We start from the raw sequence: 17,458 nt of genomic DNA on the forward strand, positions 1-17,458 counted from the left end.
CGCAAGTGTGCGACTCAGCCATAGATGAGGACGAGCTTTTTTCGGCATTGAAGTCTATGAAGCGTAATCGCAGTCCGGGATCCGATGGTCTGACAGTCTAATTTTATGTTAAATTTTGGACACTGTTAGGGAAGCCATTCACATCAGTGGTGAACCGGCTACTCAGTGAAGGGACTTTGTCAGCGTCTCAATGAGAGGGGTTAATCACTCTCCTTTGTAACGACGAGTCGAGGAGCTCCGATCTGAGAGCATGGCGTCCAATCACACTTCTGAACTGCGATTATAAGCTCATAGCAAAGTGCCTGTGTATGCGACTCACACCAGTGCTCAGCACTGTTTTCGGTCCATACCAGGCATGTTGTGTCCAGGGGCGCTCTACTCAGCTTCACGGTATAGCACTAAGGGACCTTCTCCTGTGGGCAAATACCAGGAAACTTCCAGGTATCCTTTGCTCCTTCGATCAGGAGAAGGCTGTCGATATCATTAGCCATAGGTACCTTTTCCGTGTTTTGGAAGAGGCTGGTTTTAGTGTGGGTTTTAGACAGATGATCCAAGCTTTGTATTCTCGGCCGACTTCTGCTGTTCTCATACGAGACCGCCTCTCGGAGGCGTTCATTGTGGGACGTGGTGTGCGACAGGGGGACGCGCTCTCACCTGCCCTTTACATACTCGCTTTTGAACCGCTTCTGCAGAGGTTGTCTTGTGACAGCAGAATTGGCAGGTTCCTACTTCCACCAGGTTCCCCCCCGGTTGCACTCTTTGCCTATGCAGACGACTTGTCCATTGTCGTCCCGGACGAAGCATCAGCTTGCGACGTCCTGGAGGTCATGGACAGTTACTGCGGGGCGAGCGGTGCAAGGTTGAATAGGTCGAAAAGTGCAGCAATGTACTTGAACTCCACTCCTTCCAGTCCGCAGCCCGTTCATGGTCTCCCCGTGAAAACGCGGCTGCGTATTCTAGGCTTCCAGTTCGAACCAGATGGTCTCTCCCCCGAAAACTGGCAACAGGCTAAGGAGAAGCTTGAAGCCAGGGTTCAGGAATTCAGCGCGTTGTCATGCCCTTTGACTGCTCGAGCGACAATCCTTCGCTCACTTCTCTTTTCCTTTCTGACGTATGTGGCGTGTGTGTCTCCTATTCCAACCCGAACCAAGCTTATCTTGGAGAGGGTCTTGCTTCGCTTGCTCTGGAAGGGTACAACTGGTTGTGTAGCTAGGCGGGTGCTCAAGTTGCCCAGGGACAAGGGAGGACTCGGAATTCCAGACCTGGGCATCGTGGCTACTGCACTACACGTCAGGTGGACCCAGGTCGCTCTTAACTCGGATATGCTCCTAACTCGAAGCTTAACTTCCTTCTTTCTTAGCACCCGACTCCGCTTGTTCTCGAAGAGCACATTTTCCCACTGTGTTCCTCGTTCAGGTACCCCGTCCACCATTTATGCGGCGGCTGCCAACTCTTTGGTAAGCCTCCGCAAGGTTCACCCATGCATCGACGTAGTTTCAGCTCCACTCCAAGAGTTAGTGGATATCCTCACCCCAGGACTCCCCCCACATTGCCAAAGGTACAACCTGTCGATTCACAGGCCAAACTGGAAGCTCATTACGGCCGGTTTCCTCGACGCCAGGCGAGCCACCTTTATGTACCGCCTGGCGCGAGGGTGCCTGCCGTTGAGCTACAGGTCCTTCACAGCCATCCCGGCTCGTGGAGTGTGTCTTTTCTGTGGCGCTCGTGAGGACTCAGTTCATATCTTTACGCAGTGTTTGCTTCCTGCAGCTCTTCTGCAAAGAGTTGCTAGTCTATTTAAGCTCCCAGGCGTTCCTTATGAGACAGTTCGATTTTTGCACCCTTTGCCCAATCAGGCGATCAACCAGTTCGTGCTTCTCCTCGCCGAGTGCTCATACCAAGTTTGGCTGGCACGCTGCGATGCAATTTTCGGGGGTCGGGCACCGGGCCTTCACGAAGTGCTTGCGAAAGCACGGAAGGAGGTCTGGTTCCACCTCACCCGGGAGTGGCACCGCTTGGGCGAGAAGAAGTTTCTCGAAGTGTAGGCTCGTCCTGCCGTGATTTTTGACGAGTCAGGTGGAAAGCTATCCATTAAGTTATGATGCATGCTCCAAAGGTCGCACGACTCGGCCGTGTGCGCCAGTCGATCTACGGGGTTTTGTTTGGCTCAGTGGAACCCAGAGCTGGAACCGGTGGTGGTGCACCCTCAAGTGGTCGCGCTGCTCCGCGGACGGCTTTGGTGGTCTCCATGGTTGTATGCCTTGACCTCTTTTGCGTCAGGGCAGTCGAGGGTCAGTCAGGCTTGTGCCCTGCAAGACCGACATGGCTGTTTGTGTGTTGAGTACAGTCCCTCAGTTGGGCTGCACCACAACAGCCCCCTTGTCCGGGAAGGACCGTTGGCCCGAACCAAGTCCCCCCACACAGTCAGCCCGGGTTGTGGGGGAGTACCGGGGTCAATGTATCGAATGATGCTGGGTTGATGAGTACATGAAAGCTCTGGCACGCGGCGCCCCTGGTTGCCAAGTCCTCTTCCCATCTGACAACGGTACTCAGTCTACGCATCAACAGCACCAGCATGTCCGGATGCGGCAAAGGCGGCAAGGCAAAGGGCAAGAGCAAGACGCGTTCCAGCCGCGCGGGTCTCCAGTTCCCCATGGGCCGTATCCACCGTCTCCTGCGCACGGGAAACTACGCCGAGCGCGTCGGAGCGGGCGCTCCCGTCTACCTCGCGGCCGTCCTCGAGTACCTGGCTGCCGAAGTGCTCGAGCTCGCTGGCAACGCGGCTCGTGACAATAAGAAGACCAGGATCATCCCCCGCCACCTGCAGCTCGCCATCCGCAACGACGAGGAGCTGAACAAGCTGCTCTCCGGCGTGACGATCACGCAGGGCGGCGTCTTGCCCAACATCCAAGCTGTGCTTCTCCCAAAGAAGACCGAGAAGAAGGCGTAAGCGAGCTCCCAGCTGCCGGACTACAGTCGCGCTCGTCGCACAACCCAACGGTCCTTGTCAGGACCACCGAAATGCGTGTGACGGCAGGGTTTTGCTTGGCAATCCCGTTCTCTGCGCCCGTTTCCCTCAGTTTGAATTAGCGCAACCGTGCCTCTTGAACTGACGCTGCTGCTAGCTAGCTGGCATTTCAGTGCACGAATGTAAATGGAAAGCGAGCTTCCGGGTGTCCGGGCGCGCACAGGGACGAGCCTCAATGCAATTAGCGTACGATTCGCGTAGTCGAATGTGATAGGCGATTGGGCCCTTAAAAACAAACAAACAAAAAATGGGCCATATCCGCAACCAGCATGCACTTATGAGCCAGGCAGGTATGCATCAGGAACGTGAACAAACGCATGCATGGTATACCAATACACAAAAGCTTGCACGCAACATCGGCCGCATTAATTTCGTTTTCGGGCGCGGCTTCTACGCATGAATGCGTGCACCGTTTTGCAACGAACACGCATTTTGTTTATTTTTTTCCCCTCTCTCTTGTTCGTGCTCGAACGCGCGCAATACTTACCATATGCATACCAAACGAGGCACCACCTCGCACTGGCAGCCCACCACAGGCACACACAAAAAAAATATTAATGATAAAAAATAAAAACAAAACAGACAGACCAGAGGGTACGGTTGGAGTACGTGGTCTCGCGTGCTCCCGTGGCCGAAGCAAAGATGTAGGTGGTCCTGAGAAGGACCGTTTTGTGTTGCTTGCCTGACCGAGGCTGCGGCACTGACAGCGGCCGAACTTAGGCGCGCTCGCCACGGATGCGCCGAGGCCAGCTGGATGTCCATCGGCATGATAGTAACGCGCTTGGCATGGATGGCGCACAGGTTAGTGTCCTCGAAGAGACCGACCAGGTATGCCTCGCTGGCCTCCTGAAGGGCCATCACAGCCGAACTCTGGAATCGGAGGTCGGTCTTGAAATCCTGAGCGATTTCCCTCACCAAGCGCTGGAACGGCAGCTTGCGGATGAGAAGTTCGGTCGACTTCTGGTAGCGGCGAATTTCACGAAGGGCCACGGTTCCAGGCCTGTACCGATGCGGTTTCTTAACCCCTCCTGTGGCAGGTACACTCTTGCGAGCAGCCTTGGTAGCAAGCTGCTTACGCGGAGCCTTCCCACCGGTGCTCTTACGGGCGGTTTGCTTGGTCCTGGCCATGGCGAACGGAGCGAGCGTCCGAAGTCGTCGACTGCCAGAGTGAAAATGACCCCTGCGCCGCGCGCGTCGTGCTTCGCCGTACTACTCTTCTCCTCTCCAACTCACCCGCCGATTGGCCAGCGCCGGCACAGCCGTCTCGGGTGGTGCGCGCGCCGCCGCCGTTCGCCAGGATGCTGGAGTAGGCACGTTTTCGCGCGGGCGCCTTGTTCGCGGCTAAGGAAAGCACATTCGCAGGCGGTTTAATTGAGTTGAAACACGACAGCATGCCGCGCTGTTCTCTTTCGTTTCAGCCAACACCACAATCTCGTTTATACCGCCGTGCGTCGCCAATTGCCAGTGCCGAGTGTGAGACCACACCACTAATCTCGACAGTGGTAAGCGCTCCACGCCCGACGCCATCGGAGCTGTTATCGCGATCTCCGCGCGACGGAGATGGGTGGCATGTTTAGGCTACATTATTGCTTGTCCACTGCCTTGCTTTGATCATGCTGGTGCTCGTTTCACGAACTACAAGTGCGCGCCACGTTGCCTTCTCGAGGGGCAACTGCATCGTGTTTTGGCCGCACTCGGCAGCAAACCGTCTCGCATGTGCACACATGCCAGTACCGCACTTTCCCGTCCACGCATAGAAGAACGCGAGGCCCGCATGCGCCTCGCAAGATTAACGACAAACTGACTACCAACACCACTTCAGAGTTACAGAGAAAACGATGCACTTCCGCTCTAAGAGCGAATTTGGAATACAATATTGACAGGTGTTGAACGCGCGTTAGGAGACCTGGACAACTAATTGGGGCCTCAAAACTGTGGATAGGCAAGCGGTACTTCCATATGTATGAAGGGTCCTTAAACAATATGTCAGGGTAGCATCAACCAATGCTTCGCAGGCGCGATCCCAAGCGCGGCTTCCCCGTGCCACGTACTCGGTACGCAGTTTTCGCGCTTGCAAGGGACACCATGTTTTGACAAAAAATCATCAAACGCAACACTTTGCTCCATACAGTGCGTACATTTCGTCAGCTAGCTTTTTCGATTGCATTCCCGCACGCAACTTCGCCACAGGATCGACGGCATCGATGTCATGTCATAGCGAAGCTCCAGCTCGGCAGCCGCAGGGAGAAATCTATTTCCTCGCCAACTAATGCACCGAATTTGGTGCGCCTAATTGCGTGTAAAAGAAAATGTTCAAATGCCGCGCCTGCAACAGCGCGATTTTCAACTGATGCCGAGCGCTGCCTCTTTTTTCTTTACTATTTTTTTTCTCAGTGATTGTGGCAAACTGAAATGGAAGAGAGAAAAAACAGTTCAACTGTGCGCTTTAAAGCTCCATCACACAGCAATGGAACCGGATTTGGAAATTCTGTTAATTGCACAAGGCGATATGTATAAAGGGAACACAATTTATACGCCTCGATAAGATATACCAGTCATGTGTGAGTATGACTTTTACAATACCTTCACAGACATCACAGGCGTTTTCGATGGGATAAAATTTTTTAGACAGAACTTCCGTGAGTAGTTGCGTGCAATTCACACGATCGCGGTACCGCTTTGTATTGTTGAGATATGAAACTTTGTACTTCTTAAACTGCCAGTACTCGTGCATAATGGAAGGGAAAAAAAGAGAGAGAGAGACGTCACCGTACCACCACACATTTTTCTCAGATGGAACAAGCAGCTTGTTTACATGGCTGCAGTAGTTCTCTCGTGTCAACCCGTTGTTTTCTCTTGGGTGTGTTCCGATGCCTTACTTAGAGTTCACCTCCGAGCTACACGCACGACCGGTATGACCTCATTGCGCACTGTGTACGCCTTGCTTCGTCCTCGTCTATTCCCTTTGCACGCGCATGCCAGTGACTTCGCAGCAGTAATCATTACATAGACAATAGAAAAGAAATAACCAAAAGTGCCGCGTTTCATCAAAGCAAGAGGCCCTTACATTTTCTCTGACTCTTCCTTCCCCATTTGTTTACCTGTTTAGCCATCACCTCACTTTGCTATATACATCATGGCCATAGGCGCAGTTCCCGGTGGCTTCGTGGGACGAATGTAAAATAATAGGCGCGAGCTTGGCTTTCGTTAAACGCAACACGAATGCGAAATCCGTGCAATGACGACGGCCGGCGGGTGTCAGCTTCCCTTACCTTGGCGTGCCAATATATGTGCCATGAGTGAGGGAGCCGGTTCGAATTCGGAATTTTTCTCTACAGCAGCTTGCACATTCACGATATTCCAGGGATGCAGCGGCAGGAGGTAGTCTTGTGCACTTTGGCGCGTCCATGCCATGGCATTACGCAACCGCCTCACAGCGCGTAATACGCCGGACATGAGCTGCCACAAGGAGAAATATCCACATGAAGGACAGGTGGCTCCCTCTGGCGGCGAAGAGTTCGACAAATACGTGATGCACCGCTCCCATCGGGTGGCCGCTCGTCCCTCTCTTTCTTTTTCCCCCGTTCTCGCGGCGTGTGGCATGCACAAATACGTTGCTCGAAAAAGTTTGTTTTCTTTAAATGCAGCGCATGTCCAGCGCCCGCTTCCTTACCGATCTAAGTATATGGCGCGAACAAGGGTCGCCCAGCATCGCCTACACGCACGCATGACGAAAGGGCCAGTCGTACAGAAATAACGAGAGAAAGTGAGTCTGCACTATGCAAGCATATTTCTGTCTCAGTAAGCACACTTCACCGCTCTGCTCCTTTATTTTATTTTCCTCTTGTTTTGGGCAACTCAGCACTGCATTGTCTTGCAAGGAGAGCCACGTTGGCCTCGAACCAACTGCTTATCACCTATAACGCGCTGACAAGAAATGCCACTGTGACCCTGTACACAAGTATGAAAACAGCACGCGCCTCGGTGTCTACGGCGCGCACCCTCGTCCATTTGAATACAACGCAGTGAGCCCGATTCTAGCGACAGCTACCTAGCTAATCTCACCTTTGCATTTATTTGCGTCGCTCAAAAGAGTTACACAATTGTGAATCGCACGGTGGTAGTTTATGTCCGCCCAGCTCGTAGGGCAAGAGGGCTGGCTCGTTATTGTTTCTCCGACGCACGCAAACCAACGAAGCCATGCGAATGCCGCTCAGACACAGCGTCGCGCGTAGGCTCAATCATTTAACGCTTGCACTGGAAAGAACAAATAACCGCCGTCTGTAGAAAACTCACTTTCAGCTGTTACACACTGGCCCGTGCCCTGCAATATTTTCCTCGCGCTTTGCTTCGCTGCGTACCCACATGAGCTATTGTTGTGAAATATGGGGCTTAACATATAAAACTTACTTAACTTAAATGCGAACGCTGACCGTCACGCTCGGCGTATGTATCTAACCGAGTGCTACTGCCCGGCTCATACTCTTCTCTAAGGAAGTAGAAGAAGCGAGCCACTTCAAAGCGACGAAAATGTGCATCGACGAGCTTACGATTACCTCTTTCTTTTAATCATCAGTCTACTCTGGTTGCCTCAATCAGGGTCCAACCAAAGGCGACAACTGAGCTGCACGAACGACCGCCACGTCGCAACTCGGACAGGCTGAGGGCGGGTGAAATGGGAGCAACACAACACACAGTGGCGAGCGCAAATGCAATCGAGCAAAACTCGCCTTGCGAGGGCGAAAAACAATGCTACCACGCCTTATGAATACATGCGGTTGCGCTCGCTCACCTGACCAAAGTTTACCGCGCGTGTCTCGTACGGCCGAACGCGAGATAATGGCATGCAAAAGAGGGTCAACGGAGCAGGAGATCCAAATCCTGCGCATCACTGCCGAAGCACCAAGTCGGTAGCCCTGAAGAGGGCTGTTGGGTTCTTCAGAGCAGCTGATGCGCTGTTTGCAGACGACGCCGCGCACGCGTGCTGCTTAGCCTCCGAAACCGTAGAGGGTGCGGCCCTGACGCTTGAGGGCATACACCACGTCCATGGCTTAAGTGTTTCCCCCAGAGCAAAAATAAAACAGAAAAAGAAAAAGGGGGAGGCCCGCACCACCTTGCAGTATAACGGGCTTAACGCCAATTGTAAGATAAAAAATGAGGGATCATCACGAGAGATGATCCATAGGAAATTTGGATACAAAAGCCAATATTTAAAAAAAACAAATTCGGAGCTGAAGCCAATGAAATCAGTGAGGAAGTAGTAGAAGACGAAGTAAGTCGCCAGGATTAGCAGCACATAGCGACCCGGTGCAGGGTCCTTTAGTGTGTAATGAGCCGAAGCCTCCGGCAGTGATGCGCGATCATTGCGAGGCTGCATCTTTATTGCAAGTCAGTGCGAATAGAGTTCAGTCGGCTCCGGTGGTAGTGTCTCCCACCGGTTGTGCCAAGGGACGGTCTTGCGCTTGGCGTGCTCAGTGTAGGTGACGGCGTCCCGGATCACGTTCTCGAGGAACACCTTGAGCACACCGCGTGTCTCCTCGTAGATCAGGCCAGAGATACGCTTGACACCACCACGGCGAGCGAGGCGACGGATGGCTGGCTTGGTGATGCCTTGGATGTTGTCACGCAACACCTTACGATGACGCTTCGCGCCGCCCTTGCCACGTCCAGAAATCTCGGCTGTTGCTGCTGCTTCGAAGCGAGTCAGGAAAGCGAATGCCGCGTCCTTACGCCGCGACTGAGCGAGGAAGCCGCGCCGAAGGGCGAGGAGGTGAAACGCGCACCGATTGGCTCACGGGCAGCGCGGCCTCTCTTCGCAAGTGAGTCGCGGGTGGCAGCACTGAGCCCTGCTTAGGCCACGCACTGAGTTCACGACATGTGGCTGCGCAACACAATCACGGAGTTTACTTTTTTTTTCTTATGTTGTTTCTTTTTGGCATTTCTGACTGCAACGTTGGCTGATGTTCAACCCGCCTCCCTCCTTCTTTCGCTCAACTCGCCAAGAGAAAAACAAACGTGTCAACAATGGTATTGTGCTATGTTGCACGCACCCACTGCTCGTTTCGCGCCCCAGGAACAAGTTTATTGTCTTCTCATAATTATGATTACTCGTTCTATTCACCGGTAGCTCGGCTACGCTTTCAAGTGCACCCTGGTCATTGCCGCAAAGCACACCGTGCGCACAGCTTCAAACTCCGCCACGCCAACATCGTTCACTTGATCACTAGTCGCGAAACAGGGCGCGTTCATGCTCTGTTCGTCTCAGGCGTTTCAAATTTCGCACGCCGGCACCGCTGACTGGTGCCTACACAACCGTCAAATTTCGTCGCGATAGCTTACGTAGCCTCGTAGATAACGTCAGCGAAATCAGCCTAAGACGCGCGCGCGAGCCCAATTCAGCATTCTATGGGACGGAAGAGAGCGAGGGAACTGTTTGCGCCGCTCCTCACTCCTCCCTCTCCCATCGCCCGTACGAAGGCAGCTACGCAGGGCGCGCGCGGAACCGCTAGCTATGCAGTATGCGGAGAGCGCGCGCATCTCTTCTTTTCCCACTTCAAAGTCACTTACTACTGCTACATTTGTAAGAACAGTGTAAAATTTCCCCTTAGGCAGTGCTGCTTCGCGAACGTGCGCACCCATTACCGCTCGCCAGCCACCGCTACAGCAATGCGGCTCTGAATTTCAGTCCGGAGCACTGCTGCATACGTGCGGGCGGCCGCCGAGAGGGAATTCTAGCAGACGCAGCGACCAATGGCATTAGTTCTAGCAGCCATAGAGGCACACCTCAGGGCCCGCAAAAGCGCGTCGAACGACAAGAAGAAACAAAACGGTAAAAAGAAAAAAGGAGGGATGAGGGCTGCCTGCTTTTAAAAGTTGCGCTACATCAGAATTAAGTAAATGTGCAGCAACGACAGTCCCATCATCTTCGGTGTGTGAAACACTCGCCGTGGTAATTAGTGCATGCAGGCGAACGTGGCCGCTCGCGCAGAGTCGCCTCACGCGCCCCATACTTGCTTAGTGTGTGTTGTTGTGCTGAGCCCCATGGCGCTCCGTGCGGTTCTGCTACAAAAGTTGTAGCACACGCGCTGTCCGACCGCGCACGCCACGTGTTTGAAAACAAGTAGTAGTAAGTGCCGTTGAGATGGTAAAAGAAGAGAAGAGTGCAGTACCATAGCTGTCTCTCGCTTAGGGGTCACCTCAACATTACTACACGGGGAGGGTAAGGAGAATAAAGGAGCCAAGAGAAACAAAGATTAAAGAGGACGAGCGGAAGGCCGTGAAGAAAAAAAAAGAGAGAGAGAGAAGCGTGAAACGGGGCCTATGCCAGCGTGGTAAGGTTCGACGACTCAAAGAACTCAATGAGCTGGGAAGGCTCTTTTGAGTAAAACCGCAAAACCCCTAGGAAACGAGAAAGTCCTCAGGGCGGGATATGGGGAGTCCAAGGCGTCGATTAGGATTTCACGAGCTGAGAGATATATGCAGTGCATATATCTATAATAAAAGAGCATAAATCATATAAAAGGGACTCTCACGTGCCGATAGGCCCGTGAGAGTCCCTTTTTGTGTGTGTTGTTGTGCTGCGCACATGGCGTTGTGTGCGTTTCTGATACAAAACTTTCAGCACACGCGCTGTCGCAATGAGAATACGACAGCGCGCGCCGGGTGTGTGTAAACGAGGAAGCGTCGAACAGAGGGAACGGACGGAATTGTCGAGATTCTCACTACATCCCAATGCCAATGCAGACACTTTGGGTGGCTCTGAGAAGAGCCGTTGGGTGTTGGCTGCGCGGACGAGCGCTCGGTCGCCTACTTGGAGCTGGTGTACTTGGTGACGGCTTTGGTGCCCTCGGACACGGCGTGTTTGGCCAGCTCTCCGGGCAACAGCAGACGCACGGCAGTCTGGATCTCCCGGCTCGTGATGGTCGAGCGCTTGTTGTAGTGAGCCAGACGGGACGACTCCGCGGCGATACGCTCGAAGATGTCGTTCACGAAGCTGTTCATGATAGACATGGCCTTGCTGGAGACTCCAGTGTCCGGGTGCACCTGCTTCAGCATCTTGTAGATATAGATGGAGAAGCTCTCCTTCCTGCGGCGCTTCTTCTTCTTGTCGGTGGCACGCACGTTCTTCTGCGCCTTGCCGGCCTTCTTCACGGCCTTACCGCTGGGCTGCGGAGGCATGTCAGTAGCCGAGCAAACGAGATCGGAATACGTGCGACCGGTCGCGTGTGAGTGGTTTTAAAGGGGAAAAGGAAGAGATAAGTACAGCGCTGTTACTGCCTCTCGTGCGAGGGCACCTCCACGGCGCTGTACGGGTGAGGAGAGAGGGATGAAAAGGGTGGCGAAGAAAACAGAGTATAGAAGTGAGAGATAGCCCAGCGGTAAGGCACGTCAGGAAGGCGCGGCGGGTACAGCCGCTCATACAGTTCGGCGCCGTCCAAGAAATCGAGCAGCGCCGCGAAGGCGCGCCCGGTCACTGATGAATGCGCCGCCGGGAACAGAAGCGCATCGGTACTGTCGCACGGCAGCCCAAGGTGGCGGTAGGCGCTCGTGAGCGTGTCACGCTGTACCGAGTACGCTGGGCACCGTAAAAGTACGTGCTCTAAGTCCTCCACATCGGCGCACTTGAGGCAAAAGGGGCTCCCCGTACCTTGGAAGCGGTGAGTCCTTGCTGAGGTGCGGCAGCAGCCGATGCGGAGGCGGAGCAGCAGCGCCCGGTCTCGTCGATGAAGACCCGTTCGCAGCAGGAGTCTCGGCGGGTTGCCACTGGCGACGCGGGCGTCCGGGTGTCTCGCTCGCAACGTGCCAGCCACGGTGTGACGGGCGACATCGAAGGGAGTCACAACGAGCGATCGAGGCACCGACGCCGCGTGGGCGGCCTTCGCGAGCCGGTCAGCTTCCTCGTTCCCGTGTATGCAAATGTGGGCAGGCACCCACTGCAGAACGAGGTGGCATCCCTGCTCGCACACGCCATGCATCTTGCGTAGGAGGCGCTGAATTAGCGGGGATCCCTGGTCGGCCCCGGGCAGCATGTGCAGTGCCGCACGGGAGTCCGTCAGGATGGCCGCCGCAGGGATGCGCCGCCGGAACATCAGCTCGGCCGCCAAGTCGATGGCCGCCAGCTCCGCGTGCGTTGAAGAGACCGCGCTCAAAACGCGGCACTGACTGTGCGCCGGGATTGAAGGGGCGACGCACGCGGCAGCGGCAGCACCGTCCCGCATGACAGAGGCGTCGGTGAACACGAGCACCCGGCCAGCCAGCTGCTCGTTGATGGCTGCAGGCGTCTCTTGTTGCATGGCGCAGAGCGGTGTGTTGCGCTTCCCTCGAACACCAGGGACGGTCGTGCGGATGAGCAGACGACGCTCTCGATGCGGGGGCGGAGCAAGCCACGCACACGTGGCGCCGCCCCGTACCAGGTTGGCGAACTCGGCGACGCGGCGACCCATGCCGGAGCTCGGGAGAGAGTGCAGCCGGCTGATCAGCTGCTGGCCTTGCCGCTAGCGATGCAAGCGCTCCACGTGGTTGAGCGCCCGCCCCTCGGCACGGAGAGAGATGGGCGTCTCCCCCGCCTGGGCGAGAGTGGCGCCGCTCTGTGAAGACCGCGGGAGGCACAGGAACTGGCGTACGACGGCTCGGTGATCCGCGTCCATCACCTTCCATTGCGTCGGCTGCAGGTCCACCAGGGGCAGCGCGTACAGGATCCGCGCCGAGGCCACGGAATTGTAGAGGCGCAGCGCGAGGGTGGGCGAGCACCCTTGGCCACGAGCGAGTAGGGAGCGCGCGGCGCCCGCCACCTGCGCGGCCCCTTTCCGCAAGTCAGCTACTGCAGAACACCAGTTCAGCCGTCGGCCGATCACAAGGCCAAGGTAACCTACACGCTTCTCCCACGGAAGCAGCACTCCATGGAGGGTGAAGCCCGGCGTGTTGTGCTGCCCCTTGTACTTTGGGTGAACGATGAGCGCCTTGGTCTTGGATGCCGAGAGGGTGAGACCGATGCCGCTGATGTAAGCATCGACCCCATCCAGCACGCGCTGTACACACGCATGCACCGCATAGCCGACGCTGGTGGGGCCGCTCGCAAACAACGCGATATCGTCCGCGTACACTGCGACGCGAACCTCATGCGCGGGGAGCTGGGGAATGTAGTCGGGGATGAGTGCCAGCGCGAGGTTGAACAGGAATGGGCTGAGCACACTGCCCTGCGGCACTCCTGTCACAACCGCACGCGGTCGACTACACTCCACCCACACGCACCCGCATCGTCCGCCGCCGAGAAACGCCGCAACGTAACTCCGCATTCGTCCGCACACTCGCAGGGCATCGAGTGCGTCCATGATGGTGGCGTGTAGCAGCCGGTCGAAGGCACTCTCGACGTCAAGGAGAATGAGGTAGCCTGCCTCGCCCCGGCGCTTCGCTGTCTCCAGTGTCGCGATGACGTCGGCCAGGCAGTCCGCAGTGGCCTGGAGTCGCCGGAAGCCGCTCTGCTCCGCTGCAAAGGTGTCGAGCGCCGCCGCAATCCACTCGAGCCGCCGCAGCGCCATGGCCTCGAGCACCTTGCCAGCGGCGGAGGTGAGCGAAACGGGCCGGTACGAAGCAGGGTTGCTGGCTGCCTTGCCAGCCTTGAGCAGCGGGACGACCACCGCCTCGTTCCACTCGTCCGGGATGCTGCCGGTCCGCCATACCCCGTTGAAGGCGTCGAGCAGCAGCAGGAGCTGTTCGCCGTCCAGGTTCCGAAGCATCTGATACGTGACGCCATCGGAACCCGGAGCTGAACGGCGCTTCCGCGACGCGAGCACTGTGCGAAGCTCACTGAGAGTGAAGTCAGTCTCGCACAGTGCCCTGATGTCCTCGAGGATCCCGGCCGTTGGGAAATACCGCTCCGGCGCAAGCAGCTCGCGCCTTGGATGCGGTTGCGGCTGCAGCACGTACGGCGCTGGTGCACGGATGGTGGGAGGTGGGCAGAAAGTCTCTGCGAGCAGCTCGGCCAGCTGCCCGTTGGTGATGCCGCGCGCCACAGCGATGGAGAGGGCGGGGCAGCGCGGCACGCGGGGCCGCAGGATCCCTCCCAGGATTCGCCACGGGCTTGATCGCACACTCGCCCGTTCCAGTGACGAGCAGAGGCTGGACCAGCTGGCGTTGCGGCGCTGCTTCGCGTGGCGACGGCATACCGCGTCGAGCCGGTTGTATAGCGTCCAATGATCGCGTTTACCCGAGCGCAGCACTATCCTCTCGGCTCTGCGACGCGCAGCGCGGATGTTCAACTGTTTCATGTCGGGAACGGGCCTCCCGGCCGGCACAACACAGCGAGTCGACGCGGCTCGCGCGCACCGCGCGATGTGTTCGAAAAAGAGGCTACCCTCCGAGACTGGCACTGTAGCACACAGTTCCCGGAATCGCGGCCAATTCACAACACTGTATGCGTGCGTCGGTAGGTGGGCGGCGTGGCGGGGCTCGAGGTGGATTGGGTAGTGGTCGGACCCTCGCATGTCGGGGCTGCGGCGCCAGGTGTAATGGCAGCGCTCCGACACTAGCGAGAGGTCCAACACACTTCCCTCGGAACCACGACGGGTGAAAGTAACGCAGCCCGTGTTGACTACGAGCAGAGCCGCCCGCTGGATGGCGTCAAGCAGGTCGCGGCCGCTACTGTCCGTGTGGCTTGAGCCCCAAGCACTGTTGTGGGAGTTAAAATCCCCGCACACATCGAGATCACCGCGCACCCGTTGCGACAGCCGGACGATCAGCTCCTTGTCCCAGCTGCCGCCGCAGCACGCGTAAACACTCGCGACGCACGTGTCGGTTCTTCCGATTCGCACGGTCACCGCCACGCACTCGACGCCCGTGCACGGCAAATCGTCCACACTCACCACGGCCTGGGGGAGCCCAGTGCGTACGTAAAGTGACGCGCGTGATCGCCCAGCCGGATGAGCGGAATCGGTACACGGAATGGCCGTGCATGACGCCTGCTCGCAGCTAGCAGCACTGTGGTAGCTGACGAAGTCTGGCAGGTTGAGCTCTCCCGGGCGAACGTGGGTTTCTTGCAAAGCAAGCACGTCGCATTCGTCCGACAGAGCCCCATCCGCCAGCTCTGGATGACGGCGGTGCATCGAACGAACGTTTCATTGAACGATGCGCGGCCGTTGCTCTACTGGTGTGCTAGCCATGCTGGATCAGGGTGTCATGCATTCCCAGAGCTGCCACACACATGTGACGCGCTGGCGAGTCGGCAGGTACCGATTCCAAGAGTGCACGCAATGCCGACGCGAGCGTCGTTATAACGAGGTCACGTGCGTCGGGTGTTGTCGCACTGCGGGGCTGTGCAGGGCTGCTCTCGGCGACAGGCTGCGGCACTGTGTTGCCGGCTAGACGTCGCGAAAGGAGCGTCCCGGCTGAACCGTCGGCGATGGTCGTCGCTCGGGGGTGCGCTGTCCTGTAGTGGTGGCCGGCTGCCGGTTCAGCGCTGCAGGGGCACTGCTCCTCGCGAGAACCAAGGCTTGTCGGCGCGTGATGCGCGGGACGGTTCTCGCGAGTATGCTCGCCACCCGTCGCTCGAGCTGCCAGTTGGGGCAGTGTGGCTCTGCTGACTCGTGCGGGCCCCGGCAAATTAATGCAGCGGGTCCGCTTTGAAGTGCAGGCGCTCGTCGCGTGCGACCCCGCGCACTGCAGACAGCGTGGGTCGCGGGTGCAAGTCGCTGTGGCGTGGCCGAACAGACCACATCGACCGCACTGCAACGGCCGCGGCAGCTGCGGGCGCACGACACGGCGCTGTCTGAAGAGGTGGACCTCTTCCGGCACGTCTCTGCCAGCGAAGCTGAGGGTTGCCACATCGCCGCTCCTGGTGACGGCGAGAACGGGCACCCGGGACTCGAGCCCCTCAAGTATGGAAGGCCCATCGATCGCCGGGTCCACGTTGAAGAGCGTGCCCGTGCAGGAGTCGGCGATGAGTGCCTTCGCCTCGACAGGCACGCCGCATATCACCCGGACGGCGAGTAGTGGGGAGAGGTCCGTGCCGGGCAGCGCGTCGACGGCTACGACGTTCCGCCGAAGGTTCGGCCGCACTCGATGGGTGCCTGGAACACCGGCAAGAAAAGCGGCAATCGCGTCGCGCGATGCCGCAAGAAAGTGGGCCTTTCTTGCCTGTGGTCTGTAGAGGACAGTTTCCCGTCCCTCAGCGGCCGGTCCGGCGTCTTCTGCTGTCGCAGGGGTGCTTGATCGTACGCCACCGGTAGCGACGGTGGTGATCGTCACCGAGCGCATGTTGTGGCGCTTACGCCTGCTGTATTGCTTTTTCTTGCCCGGCTGCTTCGCGCCGGGACGAGGAGGCTCCACGGGTGGCGGCTGCTTCGCGCCGGGGTGAGGAGGCTCCGCGGGTGGAGGCGGGGCTTCGCTTCGCGTGTCCGTGACGTCATTTGGCGGCGCAAGCGCTGTGGGGCAGCTCTCGGGAGCGTCGCTCGTGGCCGCGTTTGTGCTCGCCTCGGCGAGGGCGACCGCGGGTACCCTGGGCTCATGCGGTGCTCGAGTAAGCACGGCCAACACGGCTTCAGTGCCTCGCTCGGTATCAGCGGGGATGCCGACGCTTTCTCCTTGCGCGCTGGGCGATGGGGAACGGCTTCTAATAGAATCCGTAGCCAGGGTCATCTGGCTGTCTTCGCTGCTGCTCGACGAGTACGAGCAGGAAGGCGGGCAGCTGCTAGAGCGGCGCGAGCTGGCAGTCTCGTCGTCGCTCTCGCTGCCGGTGGTGTCTCCGCCGTCGTCAACGTTGTCCAGGGCAGCACGGCCGCGTCGTCGTAGCTGTGTTGCCGCTGGTGCAATATCCCTGCAGGTTCCGGAACGTAGGAACCTCGGGGATGGGGCAGCAGCCTCGGCTGGTAGTGCCTCGTTCGCCGTAGTGGCGCAAAACTGGCGTCTCGCTTCCGAAGAAGCAGTTTGAGCGCCGGCGAGTGCACTGAGGTGGGGCCACGTGGCCCCTGCACTGGGTTGTCAGAGACTGACATCCTCAGTGCAGTGGAAAAAGCGGTGGACGCTAGGACCTCCGACTGCATCTGCACCCTTGGGAGCCCTAAAAAGCGCTACGCTCGAGAGCGCGGTCGTGGGTGCAGAACACGGGCGGCATGGAGGTTCGTTGAGTTCGATACACGTTCGAAGGTGTCCGAGGCGCACAAGGAACTCCGTGACCGGTCGCGCGCGCCGCGTTTTTATCGCGGCAGGGTGGTGTTCACGCGACCTCGGAAAGCCGCGCTCGCCATTGGTCTGCGCGGCTTCTCTCCCTTTCCCTCGCGCTTTCCTTTGGGACCGGCGGCGGCGAGAGCGGCGAAGGCGCTACGAGCACGGCTCAAATCGCTCACAGATCGCCACTGTGCAAGTCGTTGCTACTCAGTCTACGCATCAACAGCACCAGCATGTCCGGACGCGGCAAAGGCGCAAGGCGAAGGGCAA

At 57.7% G+C, this 17,458-nt stretch overlaps 1 pseudogene; it reads right to left on the reverse strand.

Annotated features, from left to right (window-relative positions):
* Nucleotides 1-3,744: 3,744 nt before the first annotated feature.
* Nucleotides 3,745-4,181, reverse strand: LOC142588965 (histone H3-like; annotated as a pseudogene).
* Nucleotides 4,182-17,458: the final 13,277 nt, after the last annotated feature.

This window comes from Dermacentor variabilis, chromosome 7 (genome assembly GCF_050947875.1).
Source record: "Dermacentor variabilis isolate Ectoservices chromosome 7, ASM5094787v1, whole genome shotgun sequence".
Classification (NCBI taxonomy): Eukaryota; Metazoa; Arthropoda; class Arachnida; order Ixodida; family Ixodidae; genus Dermacentor; species Dermacentor variabilis.